Source organism: Vicugna pacos, chromosome 7 (genome assembly GCF_048564905.1).
Source record: "Vicugna pacos chromosome 7, VicPac4, whole genome shotgun sequence".
Taxonomy (NCBI): domain Eukaryota; kingdom Metazoa; phylum Chordata; class Mammalia; order Artiodactyla; family Camelidae; genus Vicugna; species Vicugna pacos.
In genome coordinates this window covers 20,777,474-20,804,880 of record NC_132993.1, presented here as the reverse complement: position 1 = coordinate 20,804,880, position 27,407 = coordinate 20,777,474, and the positions used below count along the sequence as shown (strand labels likewise).

At 35.6% G+C, this 27,407-nt stretch overlaps 1 protein-coding gene and 1 long non-coding RNA gene across 5 annotated transcripts in view; one reads left to right on the top strand and one right to left on the bottom strand.

Moving 5' to 3' along the window:
- Positions 1–27,407, top strand: part of AHCYL2 (adenosylhomocysteinase like 2) — a 148,036-nt gene that overhangs the window by 1,116 nt on the left and 119,513 nt on the right. The window lies entirely within an intron of this gene.
- On the bottom strand, positions 1–27,407 carry LOC140697340 (uncharacterized). Its single transcript, XR_012074286.1, has 3 exons — positions 27,263–27,407; positions 8,383–8,485; positions 1–234 (listed from the first exon to the last, which is right to left on the bottom strand). It is a non-coding gene; the product is annotated as an uncharacterized lncRNA (long non-coding RNA).

Below are 27,407 nucleotides of genomic sequence, written 5' to 3'. Positions count from 1 at the left end.
TTGTTTTATTGGTTCCTTTATTATGATCTGAAAGTGTTAGAAAGAAATGCTTCTACTTCTGGGAAAGGCAGTCATTGTGGGGTTTTCTGTCTCAGCTGTCAGCTTCTTTCAGACACAGTTTTGAAGAGGCAGTAGCTTCAGAACACCAAGGAGTAGGTATGCCTAGATGACCAATACTCCCAATATTACCTTTACAATGGCTGTCTGTGGTGTGTCTCTCCTTCTCTCATAAAGCTAAATCAGCACAGGAAAAAAAGGGCAAATATTGCAAAAACAGAGATGTGAATCATATGAAAAGGGATTATCGCTCTAATTTCCTAGGCATAATGTGAACACAGTGATTTATGATTTTTTAAAATTTTGTTTTGTGAATAATTTTTAATTGCTTTATCAGAATGGCATGAAAGTGATTTGAAGTCTGTATTGGTTTTACTGGGTAGGACTCAGCTGAATTGGAACCTTGGGTTCAGCCTAACTTTTGTTGTAATAACTTCATGATTAAGGTATAAAGCAGAGAACTCATTTATTCTGTTTACCCAAATATAGGTGATAAACGATGTCAGAGGCAAGACCGAAGGAATTTGTTTAATGATGCTATAAGACAGTGCCTTTCTCATTTGCATTATGAAACTCCCGTGGGAGGAATTATAGGAGAAAAGAGAGGCCACATGGATACCAGTGCTGGTAGTCCCTAGATGTGAGTCTGGAAATCTGAAACATATTTGTGACTAGCTGAGTTGCTTTATAACTTTGGCCAAATCCCATGATTAAGAGTCTTTTTGTGTAAAATCTGTATTTTGATTAGATCTCTTGAGGGTAAGAGTGTTTAACAAATTGCCTTTAGAATATGGGATTTACAGCCAGGATCTTAGTACCCCCACTAACTGGCTTTTGGGTAATTTCCAAATTCTCTAAATTTTAGTTTCCTCTTTTATAAAATGAGATTACTAAGATGATTGAGGATTAGAAATATTTGTAGAAGGCTTTAGCATTGAACTTGGCACATATAATAAGGGCTTAAGGAATGACAGCTATTATTACTAAGAATTGATTTTATTTTCTTCTTCCTCCCATTATGGCTTAAGTGCCTGCCTCTGAAAAGTACACACAGTTCAATAGATTCTATATAAAGAAGTGAAAGAAATCACAGGCCAGCATACCAGGCTATTTTTCCTAATTCTAGATGTGCTTCTTGACAATCTTCCTTATTGCTGAACCACCTTCTTCCTGCATCAAAATGTAGATTCCATGATTCTAGATTTACTCAGCAGCCTTAAGGCTATGGAAGACAGGGCTGAGCTTGCCTTACAATGTTAATTGCAACCAAAAAACAACTTCTTTACTGGAAGTTAAGCAGGCGAAGCTCTGGGCAAGGGTGCAACTGTATGACACAACCAAAGGCATTGCTGAGCTGCTTTTGGGGAGCAGAATCTTCAACTTTCTTGACATTGAATTAGCTTAATTAAAACGAGTACACGAGGCTGTCCTTCTTTCTCCAAGTTGAAAGTCACCTCCCCAAGGGACTGCAGTGTGGCATTTTGATTTGTTGAGCCTTTCTTGATTTTTAGTTTATTTAAATAATCATTCTGACCTTGACTCTGTTCTGCTTTTATTTTAGTGTAGGGAGGGACTGGGAGTACTAGGGACTGAAATAGCTGCTTTGGCTATGTAATTGGTGATTGTTGCTATTATTTAGTAACTGTCGCATACTACAAGCTTATTTATCTTAAGTCCCATTTCCATTGATGGTTTCCCTTACTCAATTTGTGTGTCTGTCATCAGTTTTCTAAGTACTGTTACTCCGCTCTGCCACACAAGGGAAATAAACTTTTTACAAGAACCAGAATTCCCAAATGCAGTAGTTAATGCAAAGGAACATATGGAGTGCAGGTTACTCAGTCACATCTTATCTTTGGCATCTACCTCCATCTTGTAACTTGTGGTGCTCTGGGGACCAGATCTTGTCATTGTGGCTATCGTGTATTTGTATATGTATCTTTCGTCATAAGTTCCCATCAACAAGAGAACTCAGCAAACCAAAACACTCTGTAAAAAGTGATTTGTTTAACAGGAAGATAAGTTCTACAGTAAATGGAATAGCAATAGCTGAGAGGATTTCTTCCCTGTGTCCTTGAAAATGGGATAATGGAAATGTTATAGCACCACAGAGAAAACAAGGCAGGAAAGGATTTGTATTAGAAAAGTTAAAACTTTCTGACAATAAGGCTGGGAATCCAAGAACCGCAACTAATTTGTGCTTACGTCAATATTAGTAATGACCATGTTCGAGCAGATTTTTTTTTGAGGGGGGCAAACGAATCCACTTTATGCTGGCTTTGTTGCTGTCAGCAGAGACTGAGTTGAGCCATGTTAGCGCTTTCTTGCCCTGAATACTTTAAGCTCTTGATTTGGTTAATTATAGATTACTAAAATGGAACCTTTTGGATATAGTCATGGGAATGTGGGAGCAGTGTTACTCCTTTTGCCAGTTAGGAAAGTACAGCCTTGCAGAATGTTCAGTCAGGCAATTGCCAGATTGACCCTAATAACAGTTACCAGTAATTGGCCCTTTATATGCCTGGAATTGTTAACAGGCGTTTTTCTAATCCAGACTACACAGAGAGAGATAGGTGGCATTATCTCCATTTCACAGATAAAGAAATGACGTCCAGAGAGGTAAAGTGCCTTGACCAAGGTTATGCATCTGAAAGTGACAGATGGAGGACTTAAACCTCTGTCTTCAGCCTTGATCTGTTTCCAGACCCCATGCTCTTTTCATTATGCCACACTGATTCTTTCTACCTGCTTAGTTGCTGGGTTCTGGCTTTCTCCCAGAAGTATTTCAAAATACTCAGTGAACTCTAAGGTATGTCTGTCTGTTTTAAGACTTCGGTCATCCCAAAACCAAAGTAAGGAGAGTGTGAGTCAGGGCTTTAAGAAAAAGATGGGAAAAAACTGTATAAATGTAGAATCTCAAAGAATTGTAAAATTATGAGAGAGGGAGAAGAAGATCTTATATGTATATAAAAAAGCATTTCAGGGTCAGTGATGTACTTTCATATTAGTAATTTAGTGATAATCTGAGAAATATATTCTAATTTTTTAAATTATAAATAAAACTAGAAGACTGTGTCCTCCTTCCTGTCTAGCTAACAGTTTTCCTTGTTCTTTAAGTTCCTCCTTCTCTATGAATCAATCTCTAATTAAACATTTTAAAAATTAGAAGGGGAAGTGTACCTGTTATGTATTCCTACCTTGTGCCAGACATTGTATTAGAGCTTTACATGTACTGTAATCCTTTTAAGAGCTCTGAGATAGGTAGTGTTATTCTTGCCTTATTGAGGAAACTGTGGGTTGGAGAGATTAAGGATTTTGTCTCAAGATTACACATTTAGTAACTGTGATGTGCGCTAACAGAACTCTAATCAGTTTGACTCTCATGCTTAAACTCTATTGCTTTTCAATTGAAGTATTTCTCTGTTCAGACTTTGAATTGAACTATTTATTTATTTGAAGAATAGTTGATTTACAACGTTGTGTTAATCTCCAATGTACAGCATAGTGATTCATATATATATACTTATTTTCATATTCTTTCTCATTATAGGTCATTACAAGGCATTGAATATAGTTCCCTGTGCTATATAGGACTTATCTATTTTATATATAGTTTATCTGTTTTATATATAGTAGTTAGTATCTGCAAATCCTGATCTCCCAATTTATTTAAAATGATTGACCCTTTTAAATCTTAGTTAATCTGTATATTTTTCTGGATGTTTTTGTTAATTCACTAACAGGCAGTTTATTTTTATGTATCGAGCTTGTTTAATTGTCTTACCATGTTCTTATGTGAACATTTATAAAATTTTCTGAGAAGGCAGCCCTTATTTTGTATTAGTATATAATTCCTGAATTCTGTTCTCCTTCCTGGGAAGGATTGGACATTAAGAGCTGTTTTAGGAGGTTGCTCAGAGCTGAAGTTGCAGTTGTGTATTTAATGTCTTGAGGAAGACTCCTTAGGTCCTTAGTGTCCAGTTAATTGAATAGTTTATAAGAAGGGAGAGTGAGTTTCTTTAGTGTATCATTTCCTTGAAAGTGTTCACCTCCCCTACAGGTAAAGGAAAAAAAGAGGAAGAGATTTGCTGGAATCTTCATTCAGACTTCATTCTTCCTTGGTAGTCCTTGTTTAAATAATTCAGAGAGGTACAACTGAGGTGGATAGGAGAAGAACAGTAAATCTTGGCAGCTGCCCTGGTCCACTGCTCTGCCGTCATGTTCAGGCAGTACACACAATTAGAGGAGCTGAAATTCCACTCCCTTAGTAAGACGTTTAGTTAGATTGATCAGGTTTCGATGGAATTTGTAGGAGCTTTTTATATAGTCTGAGTGACTTATAGCTGGAGATTTGGTGAAAGCTGAGCAGAGGAGAAAGCAGTGGAGTGAAATTTCTTCTGTAATAGTTGTAAGTAAAACTACTTTGATTAAATTAAGGAAAGTAAGCCATATGTTGTGTATGACTTTCAGTCCCCTCTTCCCCTGTATTCTGCAACAGTTCATTTAGCCACTTTCCCTCTTGGACATTGCATTAATAGCTAGTGATTTCCTGTTCTTTTTTTCAAGTGTCTATCAATAGAAGTGTTTTGGTTTGGGGCGCCTGGTTCTTTTTAGCTCAGCACTTATATTAAGGAAGTGTTTAGAGGTTCTGGAACTGCTAGTTGAATTTCTCTGATAGAAATCAGGCTTTTCCTTAAAGCCTTTCTGAATACTAAAAGCTGTCATTGAAAGTTAAGCAAGCTGAGACTTAAACTGACTTCATCTTCCCTACACATTTATCTCCTGGAATGCTCCAGTGTGAACGCTCTGATCACTCTAAAAGATTTGACACTGTTTTCTTGGAAATTCTTCTCGGCTGCAGTTATAACCCTTCTTTCATGGCTGCCGTTTACTGAATACTTACTCTCTTCTAGCTATCTCTCTCTCTCTCTCATCTCATTTAATCCTAACAACTTTATCAGATGAATATTACTGTCTTTATTTTACAGATAAGAAAATATAGGCCCCCAAAAGAGTAATTAACTTGCTCAAGCCTTTGCCAGTGCCTTTGGGATTATGAGATGAGACACTGCCCACAGCAATAGTGGGAGGCTTTGCCACACTGCTAATCCCTTACTTTTCTGACTAAACTCCTATGTGAAATCTGCTTAAGCTACTGCACCTAGGCTGCTACAACCACTCGGCAGCCTTTTAGATCCCAAGATCTACCTTCTTCCAAGAGGAGGCCTACGCATTCCTGTTTACCTCAGTTACTGCCTGATGTCCAGTTGGCCATTATCTTCCTAACAGTCGCTCCCTTACCACTCTTCATCTCTCCATTATCAGCAAATCCTCTAAGAGCATTAGCCTCTAGCAGCACGATCAAGTTACAGGGGTGACAGTGGGGGTGCTGGTGCTCTGGCACCTGGTATCCAGAACTAAAATGGCACAGCCCAAGCTGCGGCACCTTCTGCTTGACATTAGCAGATACAACATCTTTCCTAAGCCCATTCTGTGTATAATTTTGGGTGGTGTTGTTAGCTATGTAGTCCTGAAGCAGGTTCTCTGCTCTGAAAGCTACCTCATGTCCTTTCTGTGAATTCTTTTTCTGTTCAGTTCAGCCACAATTGACTTCTGCTGTTTATGGAACTCTGAGTGATGCATTGGTTGAACCTAACCATCTGCCTCTTCAGTTGCCTGCATCCATGAAGCTGAGAGTTGCTAGAGAAAATCAGAAAACTAGGCAGATTGATGTCGCTACAAATCCATGATCGTCAACCTCATACACAGGATCAGCATTGCCTCGCAATGTTATATGTCTCTCTAGTAAGTTCACTTTCCCACTCACTGCAAATTATTATTTCATACTGTCTCTATTTACTTCCTAATCTCTCATGTGTTCTTTTAAAACCAGTGATATGTCTTATACTCATAAAAAAAGAAGCCACCAAAAGGGAACTCCTTCATCTTTGTACCCCTCAGTTCTACAAACCTACCTGTATCTGGGGTGCATCTTTTTCTCCTTCTTTCATGTTGCAGGAGAGGAAGAAGTATCCTTCCTTCTCTCAAAGACCAGTCAGTCCCTCCACACGTGCTCTAATATTCTTCCGTCTTCTTAAAGAACTTCTTCCTTTGCTTATTTCCTCTTTCTACTAGAGCCTTTTCTACAGATTTCCTTGCTCTAATCTCTCCCAGTTTGAAAATCCTGTCCTCTGACCTCCATATCTCCTTCCTGCTACTGTCCTAATTTTCTACTCCCTTTCACAACTGAGTTTCTTAAAGGAGTTTTCACTTTTTTTCCCCTGCAGACTCTTTAACCCTCTCCTACTTAGATAATGCCCTCTTGCTAAAGTTGCCAGTGTCCGTCAGATTGGGAAATAATAGCTGTCTGTTTTTTCATTTCTCATCATATCGTTTGAGACCAACTTCTTACCAGAACACTCTCTCAGCTTCCATGACACGGCTCTTAACTCGTTTTCCTTTATTTCTCTGGCTGCTACGTCTCAGTCTTCTTTAAGGACTCTTTCTCTTTGATCCTGGGCCCTCTGCTCTTTCCATTGTGCTTCTTCCTAAGTCATCCACACCATTCCTGTGCCTTTGAGCATACCACCAGCTCCCCAAATTATTTCCTTAGCCAAGACCCAACGTCTCCTGAATGCCAATCTTGTGGTGTACAACTGCCTACTTGCAGCTGGACTTCAGAACTAACATGTCCAAAATGGAATTTTTTATCTCCTATCTAATCCTCAAAATATGTTCTTGTTTTCCTTGTATTAGTAAGATGATATTTACATGATTTTTTCCCCTTTTTAAAAGAAAAGTTGTTTTTAATTACACAAGTAATGCTTGAATATATTCTTGTAAAATAATTCTGGTGAAGCAGAGTCCTTCCTCTTGGCCCTCAGTGAGTCTCATTCCCCTCCTGAGAGGTGACCGTTGCTATCAACATATCTTTCTCAACTTTACATTCATACTGGTACTTAGAGAAATTGGTAGTTTTGTAATAACTTGTACATAAATAAAAGCACATTATATATACATTGTTTTGCAGGTTGCTTTTTTCTCTTAACAACATGTCTTGGAGCTTTTTACCTATTAGTATATATGCATCTATCTCATTCTTTTTAACTGCTGAATTCATTTCCAAAATCTATACCATTGTTGTTTATTAAACCACTCTTCTGTTGATGCACATTTAACTTAACTTTTTAAATACACTGCACTGTAGTAACTACCTGTAAGCATTCTCTTTCTGTACATGTATAACCGTTTCTCTAGGATAGATACCTAAGTTTTGGAGTTGAAGGATATCCACATTTTAAACTTAATACATACATAATGTCATGTTGCCTTCAGAAATATAGTATCATTTCACACATCAGCTATGTACAGGACAGCCCTTCTACCAGACCTTCACCAATACTGGGTATTTTTATACCTTTTATGAGAAAGATAGGTTACTATTGTTTTTATTAACATTTTTCCTGCTTATAATGAAGCTGAGAGTATTTTCATGCATATATTGTTGATTTATATTCTTTCTGTTATAATTATTTATTCATATTTATTCATTAACAAATATTTATTGAGTGCTACTATGTGCCGAGTGCTACTATGTGCCAATTGCTGAGGATACACTAGTTAACTGAAGAGATAAAGATCTCTGCCCTCTTATTGACTTGTCTTTTTCTTGTTGGCTTGTAGGAATTCTGTATGTCTTCTGGATATTAATTCCCTGTGTATATGTTGTAAATATTTTTTCTTACTCTATTTCTTTTTGACTTGTAACTTTGTTTATGATATTAAAAGTTTTTATGTAGTCTGACTGGCCAGTATTTTCTTTTATGGCGGAAACATTTTGTTGCCTCAGAATGGCCTTTCTTACCTCAGGTTTATAAACAAGTTCTTCTGTATTTTCTTTATCTGTTTTTATGGTTGTATTTTACTGTATTTTGGTCTTCAGTCCGTCTGGAACTTATTTTCATTTGTAATTTAAGATAGGAACTATTTGGAATATAAGATAGCTCTATTTGTCCCCAAATAAAATTTAACAACTTACTTTTTCAGGTTTGTTCTCTGTTTCTTTCTCTTTATCTTGTCCTTAACCTTTTTCTTTCTTAACATTTAGCTGGACATGTAGAAGTAACTTTTGAGTGAAGACTCTATTTAACTCAAGATTGACACTAAAATTGCCATCCTGGTAGTACCAACTTTTCCAAAATGACACCTGATTTTTTTTTAAACAGGCATTGCCAGAAATTGAGTATGTGTGATATGACTGTAGGAAGAAAATTTTTTGCCCTAATTAGATAGTTGCGTGCATCTGTCTTTCAAAGTTGATATTACCTGCTCCAGGTTAAAGAACTGCTTTTCCTGACAGGTGAAGAGTCTTCTTCAACAAAGCTTTTATTGGATGAAGCTTCACTGAGTCTAGTGTTGGGTCACTCTGCTTTAGGAGACAGAAGTAGAATAAGAATTTTTACTACATTCATATCTATTGTTTCTATTAAGAGAGAAAAGATGATTGGTTTAATGCTAATTCCTTTTTAGGGCCTATTATAGACTGTATTGTAGAAGAAAAGAAGCAGTTTTACTGCTTCTAGATACTTGTATAATAATCTCTCCCAGTACATTCTGAGCTTCTTTTGTACAAAAACCATTTATGTGTTGTGTGCTAAACACTAAACAAGTGGTAAGGTTATTAAATCAGCAAAACACCATTCTTGCCGTCGACAAGAGAATAGGGAATGTAGATATGAAAATAGATAAATATAGTCTAGTTTGATATGAGCAATACTGGAAGCAGGAATTGTTACAGTTTGAGGAGGGGAGCATTGAAGCCAAGGTATATCACCTTAGGAAAACCAGTTGTCCACCCAGGTGGCTTCACAGCGTAGCAGAACCTTTGGGAGGTTTCCATGTTCCAGCTTTACAAATCCGGAAATTCACATTTTTAGTACACTTAGAGATCGTTCACCTCTTAGTACTGGCTCATTCAAATCAAACTCACCAAAGACTCATATTTAAAACAAAATAACTTCTTATTTATGGTCAGAAGGTAATACTGAAGCTGATCTGAAATATGTGTCAGGCAAAGTAGACTCTGGAAAATCTACATGGGAAGTCTAATTGTAGTTAGAGGTAGTTAAGTTTGGAATTTTTTAAATCTTTGCTACTCAAAGCTAGTCCATGACTAGAAGCATTGGCATCACTAGGAGCTTGTTAGAAATGCACAGTTTCAGACAACTTTGGTTCTGTACTAGCGTGTACCACCAGAACCTTAGTTTTTTACTCATTGTTGAATAATGTTGGCTTATCAGTTGCCTTATTTCATGTTTCTTTCTCTTTTATGAAATCTCAGAGAGGCAAGAAATTTATTTTAGGATTTTGTGGAAGAGTAGACATTTATAATGAAACTTATTATAAGACTTGTAATAAAGTATTTGATAGACACAGAGACAGAAGCATGGATGGGCACAGATACACAAAGACAGAAGCATGCACAGAGACAGAAGCATGGATGGGCACAGATACACAAAGACAGAAGCATGCACAGAGACAGAAGCATGGATGGGCACAGATACACAAAGACAGAAGCATGCACAGAAATTCACCCATGTACACAGAACCCCTCTAGTCTCCTTTACCTGGATTCTTTCCACGCACACAGATACGTCCCAACCCACAGAACCCATGTGTATCCACAGAGACTCCGACTTGTACCCCGCCACAACCTGCAGACCCACATACATCTTGAGGCTCACCCCCACACAGAGAGAGATACACACACACTGACACTCAATAGGTAGTGCGTAAAACTCAGATTTTCATAGGACTTAAGCTGTGTTTGTGGTTATTTTGAGGAGAAGCGACAAGTACTAAGGTACTTTTAATTGAGCCAGAAAAAAAAAGCAAAAATAGATGGGCTGCCACTGGGTCTGCAGAACAGTGACTGCTACAAAGCTAGTTTTATTTGAATTCCTGTTTCTGGAACTGCTTGTTCTTGGGCATCATTTTCCGTTTGATATACTCATCATGCTTGGATGGAAAGTCATTGTCTTTCTTTCTCTCAGGAACTTGCATCCTAGATTGCTGGTTAAGCAGAGTTCCGTGCTCAGTGCCCCTTGGCACCAATTAACACCCTGCCTGGATGCTATCTCAGTCACGTAAATCTGCCTAGGATTGGAAGATCCAGAGACCCTGCACCTATGTAGAGGATTTGTACTGAGTTCTCTGTGGGTGTCCAGGACTGAAGAATATAGGGTGGAGAGGGAAAATTATGTTAAAACTAGAAAGAGTTGTAATTTGGGGGTTTTAAACCTGTTGGATCATTCATGGTGTAGGTTTGCCTAGAGACCTGTGATGAAGCTTAAGAATGACTCGGGAATAATTTAGTTGTAAGTTAAAAGATTTTTAAACTACACTAATAAGAGCTGGGAGTTGCACATTGATTGTGTTGGTTGAGAGATCATTGGTATCCACATACACCGATTTTTCAATGCCTATAGCAGCATCTTATGAGAGAGAAGTGTCTTGTTAGGGAAAAAGAGACTCAACCGTACAGCGTATTTGTGCTTAAATACTTACAAGTTTCTATCACACTGAGGGAGGAAGTCACCAGAGACACATTAGTTTTACAAATGTAGGTTCCAGAAAGAGAAGTATTTTCTCTTGCCTGGTACATGTATAATATATTCATTTGACCAAAAACATGTTAAAAAGCATTTTTTTCCCAAGCACATAGAGGAGTACTGAGAAAATTGTACTCATTGCTCAATATAACAAATGTTAGCATTTTGTAAAATTTTCTGTAGATAATTTAAAAGATATAAAACATCGTATGTTAAATGGGAGACCCCTTTGTACCCCTTCTCTGTTCATTTTCTTTTCCTTCCCTCTCTCTCCCTGTGTTATAGAGGTAACTGCTCTCCGAACTCTGCTGTTTATAGTTCTCGTTTATGTTTTATTACTTTTGCTATATATTATTTATTAGTCTCAATTGTATATCGGTAAATGATATATAACATTGTTTTGTATGTTTATAGACTTAATATAAGTGGTATTATAGGGGCAGAGGGTGTAGCTCAGTGGCAGAGCTCATGCTTAGCATGCACAAGGTCACAGATTCAATCCCCAGGACCTCCATTAAAATAAATAAATAACCCTAATTACCTCCCCATCTCTGGAAAAAAAAATGTATAAATGGTATTATAGAGCAGGTGTTATTCTGCAACCTACTTTTTTCACTCAACCAGTTTGAAACATGCAGATTTTCCAGTTGATTCATTTTAACTCCTGTGTAGTACTTCATTGTATGAACATAGTACTGTTTACCCATTCCCCTTCAGTGTTTCTTTTTTTTTTTTTCCCCTTCTAGGGTGAATTAATCATGTTTCCTTATGCATTTTTATGATAGTTTCTCTAGGGTATGTCCCTATAAGCAAAATTCCTTAAGGTATATCCACTTTATCAGATATTCCAAATTGCTCTCTAAGTTGGTTTTATTAATTCCTATTTTCTGAACACTTAGTAATATCTGCAATTATCAGACATTGAACTTTTGTCAGTCTGGTAGTTGTGAAATGGTATCTCTGTTGTTTTAATTTTCATTTTGTTGGATGTTACTGGGATTGAGCATCTTTTAATATATTTGTAAATTGTAGTTTGTATCCTTTCCCATTTTTCTGTTGGGATTTCATTGGCTTTTCTTATTGATTTGTAAAAGTTCTTTATATATGTTTGTTCTAATCTTTTATCAGATATATGTGTTGCAGACATCTTCAGGTCTGTGGCCTGTGTCTTACTATTTTTTTAACTTACGGCTTTTATACAGAAGTTACTTTTTTTTTTTAATGTAAAGTTGATTGGTTTTTTTCTCTGTGTAGTTTATCCTTTGAGTCTTGTTTTAGAAACTTTTCCCTGTCTTGAGGTCATATATTCTTCTGTGTATATAGTCTTCTAACATGGTCAGTGTTTTGTTTTTTTTTTCACAATTCAGTCTTTAATATATTTGGAATTTATTTTTGTATGGTGTGAGATAATGATCTATTTTATTTTTTCATATGGATAACCAATTGTCCAGCCCTGTTCGTTGACTAAGCTTGTCCTTTCCCCGTTGACACGTAATGCCACTTTCTGTCATATGCTTGGTATCCATTCTGTTTCTGAGTTTTCTATTTTGTGTCATTGGTCTCTTTGTTGATCTCTTTATCAGTACCACATTTTTATTTTTTGAGTTTCTAGAACTTTATAATAACGCTTGATATTTGCTTGGGTAAGTTTCTCCTAATGTATTCTTTAAAGATTTTTTAACAGCTTTTTTGAGGTAAAATTTACATAGGGTAAAATTCACCCATTGTATATTCAGTTCAATGACTGTTAATAAATACATCTGTAGAGTTTTTTCACTATGGAAAAAATATATAAAATGTACGATTTACCACTTTAGCCATTTTAAGTTATATAGTTCAGTAACATTAAGCATATTCACATAGTTGTAGGACTAACACTACCGCTTATTTCCAGAACTTTTTTCATCTTCCCAAACTGAAACTTCATCATACCCATTAAACAGTAACTCCCTATTCCCCTCTCCTCCCAGTCAGCAACCACCATTCTACTTTGTCTCTATGAATTTGACTACCCTAGTTACCTTGTATAAGGGAAATCATATAGTATTTGTCCTTTCGTGTCTGGCTAATTCACTTAGCATGTTGTATTCAAGGTTCATCCATGTTGTAGACTGTGTCAGAATTCCATTTCTCTTTTAAGGCTCAATAATATTTCAATATATGTATATACCACATTTTGTTTAACCATTCATCCATTAATGAACACTGGGGTTGCTTCTACTTTTTGACTGTTCTGAATATTGCTATTACAAACATGGGTGTACAAATACCTTTATGAATCTGTTTTCAGTTCTTTGGGTATACACTCAGAAGTAGAAACCTGGATCATATCATAATTCTATTTCTAATTTTTTGAAGAACTGCCATACTGTTTTCCATAGCAGCTTCACCGTTTTACATTCCTACCAGCAATGTACAAGGGTTCTAATTTTTCAACATCCCAAATAACATACATACTTTATTAATTAATTAATTAATTTATTTATTTATTATAACTACCCTAGTGGGTATGAAGTATCTTAAAGTCACCACCACGAACTAGTTTAACAATTCTGTTTCCCCCAAAAAATCCCTTTTACTCATTTGCAGTCAGTCCCTGCTCCCACTCTCCGCCCCAGGTGATCACTCATTTGCTTTCTTTCTCTGTAGATTTGCCTTTTCTGAAAATTTCAGATAAATGAATCATATAATATATGGTCTTTTGTATGTGGCTTTTTCACATAGCGTAATGTTTTTGTGGTTCAATTATATATCAGTAGTTTTCCCGCTTTATTGCCAAATGGCATTCCATTGTATGGCTATACCATGTTTTATTTATCATTTTACTTGCTGATGGACATTTGGGTTGTTTCCAAGTTTTGAATAATACTGCTGTGAACAATCATGGATAAGTCTGGATAAGTCTGTCTGGACATAATGTGTTAATTTCTCTTGGGCAGATATCTAGAAGTAGAATTGATGGGTCATGTGTTGAGTTTATGTTTAACTTTTTAAGAAAATGGCTAACTTTTCCAAATTGTTTGTATGATGTTACATTCCCAACAGCAATGTATGTTTCTGTTTCTCTACATCCTTTCCAAGACTTGGCATTATCAGTCTTTTTGATTATAGCCATGTTAGTGGTTATATATATAGTACTATTTCATTATGGTTTTAGTTTGCATTTCCCAAGTGACTAGTGACATTGAGCATCTTCTCATGTGCTTATTATGCTTATTAACCATTTGTATATCTACTTAGATGATATGCCTATTCAGATCATTTTCCCATTTTTAAATTGGATTGTTTTCTTATTGAGTTGTAAGAATTCTTTCTACATTCTGAATACAAGTCCTTTTCCAGATATATGATTTGCAAATATTTTCTCCTGGTCTGTGGCTTGTCTTTTCATTTTCCTAATGATGTATTTTGAAGAGCTAATGTTTTTAATTTTGATGAAGTCCAATTTAATACTATAAGAGATTATGCTTTTGGTATTATGTCTAAGAAATCTATAACTGAAGGTCATAAAAATATTGTTTTCTTCTAGTGGTTTTATAGGTTTAGATTTTATATTTAGGTCTGTGATCCGTTCTGAGTTGACTTTTATGTATGGGGTGAGATATGGACCTAATCTTTTTTTCCTTCATACAGATTTTCAATTGTCCCAGCACCATTTGTTGAAAAGACTATCCTTTCCCTGTTGAATTGTCTTGACACCACTGTTGAAAATTAGTTATTTGTAGATGTGTGGGTCTATTTCTGGGCTCTGTGTTCTGTTCCAATGATTTGCTTGTTTATCTTGATGCCAATACTATACTTTTCTTGATTACTGTAGCTTTATAGTTAAGTACTGGAATTGAGTAGTATAAATGCTCCTATTTTGTTCTTCTTTTTCAAAATTATTTTGGCTATCATAGGTCCTTTAAATTTCCATATAAATTGTAGGGTTGACTTGTCATTTTCTATGAAAAATCTTGCCAGGATTTCAATAGGGATGGTGTTGAATCTGTAGGTCATTTGGGGAGAATTCCCATTGTAATGATGTTGACACTTCCAACCAAGATCGTGAAACATCTCTCCATTTTTTTTTAATATTCTCTAATTGCTCTTAGTACTGTTTAGTTCTTCACAGTGTACAGGCTTAGCACTTCCTTTGTTAAATTTATTTCTAAGTATTTTATTTTTTGATGCTGTTATGAGTGGAATTATTTAGTTGCAAATTGTTTATTACTGGTATATAGAAATACAATTGCTTTTTTTCACTGTGGTAAAATATATATAATGTAATATTTATAATTTTAACTATTTTAAAGTGTAAAGTTCATTGGCATTAAGTACATTCATAATGTTCTATATCACCATGATCTCTACCCAAACCTTTTTTTTTAAATCATCCCCAACAAAAACTCTACTCATTAAATAATAACTCCCCTTTCCCTCCTCCTCCCAGCCCCTCTCTATGAATTTGCCTTTACGTACCTCATATAAGTGGAATCATACAATATTTATCCTTTTGTATCTAGCTTATTTCACTTAGTATAATGTTTTTCATGTCCATCCATGTTGTAGCACATACTAGAATTTCATTTCCTTTTTAATGCTGAGTAATATTCCATTGTATCTATATACTGCATTTTATTTATCCTTTTCTCTGTTGCTGGACATTTGGGTTGTTTCTCCATTTTGGCTATTATGAATAATGCTGCTGTGAACATAGGTATGTAAATGTCTATTTGAGTCCCTGGTTTCAATGTGTTATATATCCAATTGATATTTGTGAAGTTGATATTTGTATGTCAATCTTGTATCCTGCAGCTTTGCTAAACTTGTTTATTAATCTAGTAGTTTTTTTTGGAAATTGTGTAAATTTTCTGCATACAGGATCATATCATCTACAAATGACAGCCTTACTTCTTGTTTTCCAATGTATATGCCTTTCCTTTCTTTCCTTGCCAAATTGTACTTCCTAGAACGTTCAATACCGCGTTGAATAGAAATGGTGAGGGCTGACATTTTCGCCTTGTTCCCAATCTTAAAGGAAAAGTATTCAGTCTTTTACTATTAAATATGATACTAGTTGATAGTTGGTACATTCCTGGGTCTGGCAGGAAGTGATCTTCCTTACTTACCTGTGGGGCTGGAAACTATGTAAGCCAGGTACCAGCACATTTTTTCCAGGAGGACTTTGTAAGCATTGGGGCCATAAAGTCAACCTTAGTTCCATAAAGCTGTCAAATCATATCTGATTTTGTGTAACTTATGTCCTGCTACAAGGAGAACAGATCCTTATTTAACTTATTAATGCCATGAAAATAAGGACACTTAAGAGTGTTCCAAATTCTGGAGGGATCAAGCAGGAGAAAAGGTAAATTTTGTTTATCATTTTTGTTTATCATGGTATAATTTATTAAATTACTGTAAGTTATAGTTAGCTTAAGAGAAAAAGGAAAGGAGTTTCTTATATCTGGAAAGTAGAACGTTTAAGTGCCAGCAAAATTTTGCATAAGGCTATAAAAGGTCATAATCCTTCATCAGTTCATTGAGTCCCATGTAATTAATTCTTGTTCTCGTTGATCTTGTGTTAGCAGTTTCAAACATTTTCAGAGAAGGATCTGAGTAAAACAAAAACTGTGCATGACAAAAAATTTAGAATAATTGACGTTAAAGATCTGATGAGAGTTCATTTGATAAGGAAATTTGGTTACTTCTGTGGAATACAACATTTTAGCATAATAATAGGACAGTGAGGTCATTGACAAATTTTTATGAACTTCATTGCAATTTCTGGAACACTTAATTTATTAACATTTACCCATAAAAAAAAAAAAACCTTGGGAAGCTTAAGCATCCTTTTTTATTTGACAATGTTTTACATGCAATTTAATATATCAAATAACTGGAATTATTATTATTTTTAACATTTCCCTTTACAAAGTAAAAGAACAAATCCTTTGACTTTCCAGGAGCCCTCTAGGAAATATCAAGTTAGTTTGAGGTTAGAAAGATTTCATTTAGAATTTGATTTTAGGAAATTTGCCAGAAATCTCAAAAGATTTGAACATTTGATTATATAGGGTGAGAGGTCACTGTGAAACAGTACTCAGTTATCCTATTAACCAAAGTGATGATAAAATATTTTAAGGGCAAATATAGAAAGTAATATAGATGTCAAAAAAAAAAAACCTTAGCTTATACAGTTCTGGGAAGACTTTTTTTAAGTAATCAAAGACATGATAAAGACATCATGAAATACAGGAAATTATTTTACTAAGATAATAAAATCTTTGTTTCCTGTTTGTTTTTGGAGCCCCTTATCCTGAGTGCAGGTGTTCGGTTATTTTCTGGGTTGCTCCTTTCCCCTTTCCTCCTGCCCAATGCTCATTTCTAACTGCCCAAAGGGCAGATTACCTAAAAGGTGAAGAAGAACCTTTTTACAGTTTCTTAATAAGAGCAGACAGTAATCCACTAAAAGTTTGTCATTCCAATTTTGCATCAGTACGCTTTTGATATTAAGGCTTATAATTTTGTTTAATTTATAAATAAATCCTTTAAATCTTAGCTGTTTGAGCACACATAAAATTCCTTTTCCACAAACATTCTATGTGTTTTAAAATACCTATTTAGTTTTTTAGTTCATCTTTCTTATTCTAAAACAACCAGTCATTCTAGTTTATTTCCCACTAAGGAAAACACATCTTTCATACCTCCTACCTTTCCTTATCACAAACACCTTTCCTGGTCACCTCACTCCCTCATCTTCAGAGATAACCGGTAGGTACTCTGTGGAGTGTGTATCTATTTTTACTTTAACCTGAGCACCCAACCCACACACCTTGTGGCCTTTCTCTCGCCTTCTGAAACAGCCTACACTCTATGTAGTATGTATCTCTCTTAAAAAAAACACAAAAAACAAAAAAACCCCACACCTTTCCCGGAATCTCCATGGAGCCTAAAAAACCCCAGAAAACAAAAAACCCACCACATCTTACTTTTCTTGCATATTTTGCATATAGAGGGTTTTTTAAAAACTCATTCCTAGTAGTTTCACTTACATATATTCATTATAATTTTTTTCCCGTTAGTAACCTTTCTTTTACTTAGGAAGCTAGGAAGTAGATAAAGGTGAATTGACTGTCACATCCCAGCATTTTGTAGCAGATAAGCAAATTTTATTAATATACTCTTGTGAAGGAAAAGCTGGGCTGGTCTAACAAGATAACTCACAGGGGTCTAGGAATGTGAAGGAGAGGCTGGGCTGGGCTAACAAGTCTAAGTATTGGAATACTGATCTGAGTTCTTCTGGACTAACTTGTAAATCTAAGTTAATTAGTGTTGGTTTGCTGTTTATATTTTTTTGCTAGCCAGCTGGATTTTCAAAGATACATATCTGGCTTTGGAATGTTGGTTTGCTGCCTCCCCGCCTCCACTTTTGTGATGCTGCTGCTGCTAAAGCTGTTCCATGCCTATTGGCCGAATACCCCAAGCTTGTACTTTACCCTATAAAACCTCATGTACACGTCTTGCAGGTGCTCAGAGCTTTGGAGCAGAAGCGCCTCTGAGCCCGCCAGCGTAATACATCTGAGTACTCCAACCTACCGAGTGGTGCTTGTTTCTTGACTGGCCTGTCGTTTCCGTAACACTATCTCATATTTTTTATAGGTATATTCTGTTTCCTCACAGTACAGTTTTTCAGTGTGGTAAAGAACATGCTTACTAACAGAACCAAATATTTTTTAATCTTTCTATAAAAATTAAGCCAGCGTAGATAAACTTACATTTAGCAATTAATGTTTCAGCATTTTTATCTTATTTGGAGCTGGATCTAAATAGTCAATGAATACTCATCATTCAACTTAGTATAGCTTTAAGGTTTCAGGTTACCAAAAAGATTTTGGAAACTATTTTTAGGTAAAAATATTATAAAACATAATTAACATTGAAAAGTTCAGTTTTAAAATCTTATTCCACTTACATCTATTTAATTACTTGTTTTTAACAATTATGCTTATTTTCATAATAATTTAAAAATCATGAATTTTTAAAATGTGATTTCATGAGATGTTAAAAGAAAGCTAGCCATCATTGTTATTTGTTTCGTCTTGACAAATCAGGCAAATACCAAAAAAAAAAAATCACAAAAGCAAAGAATATAAAAAGTAAAACATATGGCTTTTTTATTTCTGCTGTGCTTGACATGCATCAAGAAATTCATTTTTATTTACATTTTGTTCTTGGGTTGGATTTATAGTTTTATAATCCTAAACATCCAGTAGAGTTAATATAAGCTTGTTGACTAGTAAACGTAGGAAGAAAAAAATTGTATATCTATCTAAATTTTAATACTGACAGCTCTGAAGAAATATCTGTTTTTGTTAAACGAAAAATTTTAAATTAGCTTTTTTTAACCAATGATTATCCCAGATCACGTGCATTTGAAAAGAGCATTTGGATTAGTTTTTATATTTTTGAGAGTTTGGAATACTTAATTTATAGAAGCACTCATTTATCTCTAGGCCAATTTACATAAAGTTTTGGGTTTTATAAGTTAATTTGGTAATGCTTTCTGGAGGTAGAAAAATATTGTGTATATATATAACGCACATAAATACATACATACATGTAAACACACGAAAACATACAGACAAATGTGAACAGATTTTATAGCTTTCATTCTAAATATTAGCCATGAGTTAAATATAAATGCATAAACACACAATTCACTTTATTTACGAATTGATTCTCATCTTTATCTTATTTTTTCTAATGCAGGTGTGTTTCTGACAGATGGAACAAGTTAGGTTACATGCTTAATGATTGCAAAAGCCTTTTTAAATTTTTTAATCAGTACTTGTGGAGAAGACTTTTAGGATTTTCATTTGTCCTTAATAAATAATTTATGGAGGCTGTGGACCAAATTTTGGGCAAGGGACTCTGGAAACAAGTCAAATAGCAGTTTGTTACCATAAAGCCTTCTTAATTTTTTTTTCCTCCTTTGGATTGGGGAAGCAAAAATTATCCCCTTGGAAATTTGCATTTCAAAGAGATGGCTCTCAAATCCCAGAGAAGATAGAGTAAAAAATTTACATCTTAAAGGCACAGAGAAGGGATGTAAATTTTCTCTAAGAAGGATTTCAAGGGGGCATATTTGCGTATTGTCAGAAATATAGGATGATTACTATTTGTTTCTTTCTCTCTTTTTTAAAAAGGCCAATGAATTCTTTGTGGTTGGAGTCCAAAATGTATTTGCAAAGGACTTAGTAAGGCCTGTACATTTCTTGGGCCTTTGCCAAAACCATTTCCTGGCTGTCAGTGTTAACATAAATCTCAAGCCTGGTCTAAGTCTGATCTTTCCTCCTAATCTTGTTAAGGGGAACTTTTCCCCCACCTTCAGACCAGCCAAGGTACTCTCCTGTGTATTTTCTTTTTCTTTTCAATCTGATCTTCCCATAGGTACCAATAGGGCATTTGTTTAGGATGAATGCTCTCTGAAAATACTTTTAGATGTAAAAGTGCAAATTTTTAATAGTATACCTATTTCAATGTGACATAAGCCTTTTCGTAGCTTAACTTTGGATGCAAGAAGCCTCCCCAAAGAGGGTGCGAAAGATGCAGACCCCACCCGAAGACCCAAAGATAATCTAAGATAGTAAAGACTTGGTGGTGGTATAAACAACCTCCTTATGACAAAAGATACAAAACAGAGATACAGGAAAACAATGACTGTTTCTGGGATCAATAACCAAAGGGTATGCAAAACAATATTCACAGGACTCACAGTCCAAAGAAATAATTCTTGCAAATGTTTTTCTCCTGCTAATCTGACAACGAGAAATTCTCCTTCTCTCAATCAGAGACACTGCAGATGGACATCTGGGAGGCTGACTTTGGAAAGAATTCTTACCTTTCACTGCTTTTGTCAGTTGTTCCAGGATTTAGCTATAGCCTCTGGGGTGAGTGGGACATCCTAGCTGTCTCTTCATGATCCCCAAAACTGTAGGGGAGGAAAAATTCTTGTTCCTACTACCCTCCTTGGCTCTCTGGCTGGGGCTCTATAAATTACACTGACTATAAAGGCAGATTAACAAGAGAAAAGCATACAAAGTTATTTAATATGTTTTATGTGAGATGAGAGCCTTTATTAGGAAATAAAAACACAAAGAAATGGTTAAACTAGTTTTGATGAAGAAACAAAAGTCATGGCAAAATGTGATAGGGCAATATAAGCTAAGGAGAGTAAACTAGAGGAAACTTAGCAAGGCCTTAAATATTCAACATGCAAGGTGCCATATTTAGAGATAGTATGTTTTGAACCCTATCAGTAACAATGATAATTACATAGCTTGATAATGATGATATCCAAAAATAAGTATTTCCTGTTTGAATATACCCATTAATTTACTCAGCTGATCCTAAATTCTTTTTCTGCCACTGCTTCTGAATTATCATAGTGGCTTATAAATTTTATGGTCTTTAGGATCTCGTGGGTATCCCAAAAATTGTTGAGCTTTTTTTTTTTTTCTTTCCCTGGGGTAATAGTATCTTTTAATCTCTTCTGTTTGGTTAGCTGACCCACTTTTTGTTCATTAGTATTTGGCTTGCTGTTGGTGGATATTTCACAATTTAATGCTAACATATAATGGTGCTTAATAGAGGTTTGTGATTATAGAGCTGAGCCCAGTCAGGAGCCATTGGTTTATAACATACTCCTCTTCCCTTACCAATTTGATTACCTGTGTCTCTTCAGTGAACTTAACCCCTGATGCAGTCACATATGTGAAATCTTCAGTATTAACTTTTAACTCTTGTATGTGATATTCTTGGCTAGATTCTCTGTCATATGGCACTGATAATTAAGCCTTTGGGAAGAGCATAAGGGTTTTCAGGTTCTCTGGCTAGACAGTAACAATAAGAAGAGTGTGTAGTATATATTGACATTGATGATACTTGATGATTCTAAAGCAACATTGGTTATATCCAAGAGCATCATGTTAAACCAGTTAAGACTCTTGGCTTAAAACCTACTCTGTACATCTTACAATTTTATCTACTCTTTTTCTCCAAAATTGTTCCTTAAATATGTAGCAGAGATCATTGGTAGATATGAAGAGAGACTCAGCTGGGGGTGGGGGAGGGGCTGTTGGCTTAAAGGGAGCAAAGGTGGTGTATATTTTGGGACTCACAGACTCCTGAAGCCTCTGTCCCAGTCTTGGGAAGAAAAAGAAGGGCACCCTAGGAAGGTTGGGTCCTTGCCAAGATGCAACAGAGTATCAAAGAATACTCTCTTTAGAGCACTTATAAATATGAATTAGTTCTTACAATAGCACTGTGGTAAGCAATTATAGTATACTAATCAGAAGCCTGAATAAAATAAAATAAAATTAATGTTTGTTAAATGCTGTTAAGCACTCAACTTAGTGCTTTCCCAAGGCTCCAGAGCAGATATTTGTAAACGCAAGAGACAAATGCTTCACTTTGCCAAGACAACATCTCAGTTTCTGTATCTTAAATAATTCGAGTTATAAGATAGTAAAGAAATATTCTTGAGCAAAGATTAGAATGTGTTTCAAAACATACTGGTTTAGGTTTTTATGTTTCATGACTTTTCAAAGGTTTGTAAAAAGTCAAAATTAGAAAAACAAGAAATAAACTTAGTTTATAGTTGTGTCTTTTGTGCTTAAATATTATGAATTTAGTCAAATCAAACACAATGTAAAAAACTGGACTTGAGTTCTTGTTCTATAATACTTCAACTAAATGCTTATTTGACTACATAGTAATATGAGCACTTGGTTAAAGTACTTCAAAATAAGAACTCAAGTTTTTTTTACCTTGTGTTTTAAATATTAGTATAACATTCAAACAAAGATGTCTTGTAGTTAGCTAGAACTGGGTTCCGAGTAGAGATGGGAGGGAGGGAGTCAAAAAATAGCTTTGGAAGTTATCATAAAGGTCCTTATCATAACGGTAGCTATAGTTAGAAGGATTGTAGGGAGGACAAAGATGGCTATTGAGAGAACCTTGGGAACAAAGCACTATTTAATGGACAGGAAGAAATAGTATTGGCAAAATTACATTATTATATTACCGTAACAATTTTACCTTTGTATAGCTCTTTATACCTTTAATCCAGTTAAATCCATCATTTTATTTGATACTGAGATAGAGTTTGAAATAAACTAAGTGAGTTTTTGATTTCAGGGAAGCTATTACTGTTTTTTTTTAACTATGATTAAAAAACTAGTTATTTTACATTTAATTATTTGTACTTGATTGGTACATTGTTAATATTTTTCAAACAAACAGCAATTGAAACTAGAGCCCAGGTGCCTTAAATTTCTACCTGGGTCTCTTTGTTGAACCATATTGTTGTAAAACCATCACTGTTCAATAAGCCCTGGGTTACTTTTTATTTAACCTGACCAAAGCAATGTTATCTCCAAGCTCTGTTTCAAAGAAGATATAATTTTGTAAATAGACCTAAAGGCAACATTATAGCTTCCCTTCTATTTTCTCTGAGGCTAGGGAATAGGCTGAGGAAGGGAGAAGGAAGAGGGTTCAGAAGTGACAAAACAGTGAAATTTTGAAAGTTTTTTGTGGAATGTGAGCAAGTGAATTAATAAGAAATCTAGCAGGGTTTCTGTGTTAATCAGAAAGTATAAAAGAATTAAATTTTCTAGTAGCCACGTTTTAAAAAGTAAAAAGAAACAAGTAAAATAATTTTTAATAATACATTGTATTTAATCCTATATAAATCTAAAATGTTACAATTTCAACACGTAATCATATAAAAATTGAGATATTTTACATTTTTTTTCATACTAAGTCTGAAATCTGGTGTGTATTATGTATTAACAGCACATTTGAATTTGGGCTAGCCACATTTCAAATGTTCAGTGGCTGCATGTGGCTAGTGGCTATCGAACAGTGCAATTCAAAAGTAATTAAAAGTAAATACATTTTGAGCTTCATAGACATTGTTATCTGTTATTTATATGGATAATATTTTTTTCTGTAGCAGTTCCTAGGGATAAGGCAGTTCATTTGATAGACCTGGCTTGATGAACTCAAGGGAGGTTGATATGAATTAAAAATAAGGTGAGATCAGTTAGAAGGAAATTCATTCTAAAAGAGGGGGCAGTGCCAAGACTAAATTTAATACTATCATCCTGATGCAGGAAAAACGGATGTGGGGCGTGAGGAGGCCGTGTCTCAGGCTTCTGTTGAGCCCCTGGGACGTGCCCCGCCAAGTGTGGGTCCTTGGCTTCGCGCAGGAAAGAATTCAAGAGTGAGCCACAGTTGAGCAAAGGCAGATTTATGTAGAGAGATACATACTGCATAGAGAGTAGTCTGTTTCAAAAGGTAAGAGGAAAGGACACGAGGTGTGAGGGTTGGGTGCTCAGATTAGAGTCAAAATAGGTACGTACTCCATAGACAGAGAAGGAGAAGGGAGAGAGACGGCTGTGTTGCCAGTTTTTATGGGCTCAATGGCTTCATATGCTAATAAGTGAAAGGACCAGTCTAATTAGCCTGGAGAAGGGGCTGGGATTCCCAGGAAGTTGACCATTTCCCACTCTTTGACCTTTTGTGGCTAGCCTTGGAACTGTCATGATGGCACCTGTGGGCATGTTATTTACCATGTTAATATATTACAATGGGTGTATAATGAAGCTCAAGGTCTACTAGAAGTCAAATCTCCCACCAGCTTGAGCCTCAAGGCCTAGTGGGTGTTGAATCTTTAGCTATTCTGGTGCTAATGCTGTGTTATTCCTTGAATGACTGTGCCTTTCCGCCTTCTTGTCTCAATCCAATGTAGACATATCCACCTTGCCGAATTAAAGCTGGTTTCTTGTTACCCTTCAACTGCTTTCTTTTTCTGATTACTTGAAAGAAATAGCTGTTTGATAAGAAGTCAGTATGTTAAAATCAGAATGTGAGGGCTGGAAGAAACTTTAGAAGATAATATAGGTTGTTAGGGTGATAAATAAATTTAAAATTTTAATAGATTATACATGTAATGGTATAAAATTTTAAAGATGTAAAAAGATTATGTAGCAAAAATAAAGCCCTTGTCCTCTAGCTATTGCAGGTGGATGCAACCGGTGTTCCAGGTTCTTGTCCTGTCCCAGACAAAATTCAGAGACAAGACGTAGTGGTTAAAAAAAGTAAAGTGAGGATTTATTAAAGGATGGATAGTACACTCTCAAGGGCAGAGCGGGCAGGCTCAGGTGAGTGGCTGCCCTGTGGTTCTTTGGCAAGTTAGTTACATAGGGTGTAAAAATTAATGGGTGGAATATTCATTGGGGAGGGGAGGGTTTGGGGTCATATTCCGTGCTTAACATCCCACTCCACCTTCCCAAAGGGAGGAGGGACTTTTGTCCTTATTTAGTCTGGATTGGAAGTGTCATCATGTGGGTGCATGATGGGTACTTCTAATCTGCAAGGCTAATTTTATTGAAATGAGGGCATAATGAGCAAAAGGTTACATTCGGACACTGGAAATTCCTACCTTTTCTCACCTTTGTTTGTTGGTCTCCAGGCCACTCATCACCCCCAAAGGTGTGGCCCCTTATCAGCCCAAAGGTTCCTGCTTTTCTGTCTCTGCCGGGGACCCCTGGTGCTTACGTGATGCATAGTTTCCTGCATTTGGCTTGTGCCCTTCCTTTCTGCCCACTTCTACCATTTGGTCTGTGTCCCCCTTTCTCTCCTCATATCTAGCTATCTGCCTGCTCTAACATAGCCACTTGATTGCCCTCTTTAGAAGGAACTGGAGTATTTAGTTTTTATGTGTCCTTCAGGAGTTGTTTTCAATGTATTTTGCCTTTACAAACTAAGCTATAATGAATATATTTGTATATATGTGTTGAACACATATGTGAATGTCTGTAGAATAAATTCTGACGAGTGAAATTTCTAGTTCAAAAGGTATGTATTTTTAAATTTTATGACTATTGCCAAGCACATTAGAGAGTATACCAGTTAATACTCCCAACTAGTTATGTGTGAATGAACCTTTTCTTATTGAACTGATTATCTAGTCTGAATCTTACGAGGAAACAAAATTTATAGATTAAAAAACATTTTATTGTCCTGTTCTAATTGGAGAGAGGTTGGTAACCCCCTTTTGTTTCAGCATGATCCTTGTGAGTCCTCAGAGTTCCAGAGTATAGGTTGAAAACACTGATTGTAATCCAGCTTGCCTTATTTTATGTATGAAGTATTCCAAAGAAATGGAGCTATTCTTCCAAGGCCTCCCCAAAGGGAGAAAGAAGATGGACTATAGAATTCTCCAAGAAAAATAGGACTGGCTCTAAAATATATACAAAAGAAATTTCTTAGTGTTCTGTGTAACAGGTAAACCACAGTTAATGAATTTTGAGAATTAAACCGTTTTAAAATAACATTTGCTGTTTGATTTTCTTTTTATAATTTCATGATTTTAGTAAAAGCAAAAGGGACAAAGACTAGCTGAAGAGGATAAGGTTACAGGAGAAGAAGGATCTAGAGTGTCTAGTCTAGTGCCTGGTAAGTAGTGGCTGCTCAGTTACCCTAGTTCCTTGTTGGTGGAAGTACAGACTAGTCTAACCATTTTAGAGGGTAGGTTTAATGCATTGTGTATACCCTATGATCCAGCAGTTCTTTTTCTAGATATATATCTGAAAGAAATTGCCACACAGATCCACAAGAGGTCATTCAATACATTGTTTTTTGTGCATGTGGACAACAGTCTTGTTGTCCATAGTCTTTTCCCAATATTAAGTAAATTGTGGTAGATTATACTACTGAGTACTGTTTGAAGCACTGAACTAGATAGTGCTGAATAAAGACAAAAAGAAACAGATTGAGATATGTAACACAATAGCACTTATAAAATTAAAAAGGTATATAAGGTAAAGCACGTTACACAGTTTGTAAGAAAACATCTAAACACATTAAATACATTACAATAATCGCCTAAGTTGAGGGGGTGATGAGAGTGGAAATAAAAGAGAATAAACAGAATAAAAACATGTAGATGTGAAACTTCATTTTTCTGGTGAGGTGATCTTTGAAGCATCTGTTGGCTGGCTAGGAGGATGTCTACAGACCACTACCCCTGTGTCTTTCATTTTTGCTGTATTTGGGAGTAAATTATCATTGGAATTTTTTTTTTGTTAATCTGTACTTAAAGTGAGTGTTTGGAGTTCATGTTTCAGAAATCTTGCTCCTTTTTTCGGTCTTTACTTCCTCTTCACTTTTCCTGTTACTGTGTGTTTGATGGTTGCCTTTTACTGCAGAGAATCCTAGTCTCATTGTTTATGTCTGGTTTAGGTACTACTTGTATAGCTAGTTATCATTTTATGTTGTCATTTTTAGAAGATAATAGTGTTGAGTCATAGGAGAGACTTTTCAATGTCCTTTTAGATAATGACCTTTTTTGATTAAAGCAAAGGGGGAAAATACTGGTAATAAAGCAATCACTGCTTGGCTCCATTACTCAATCAAATTTGTTATCTGTCTTGCTTTTCCTGTAAGAATCTCTGGTTGGGGCAGGTAAAAATACTGACTCCTAGAGAGTTCCCTGAGATAGCAGTAAGATCTTGGGTAGAATAAATACAGGAAACAAAGAGCCCTACCTTTCGTCAATTTTTGTTGCCAGATCTCTCCTTTTATAGGTCGTGAACTTTTGAGTAGCCTGAGTTTTGAGTTAGCCTTAACTGAAGTTTTAATTTTTAGCATGAACCACCCAAGCCAGAGCTTCAGATTAGCAACTGGAGAAAG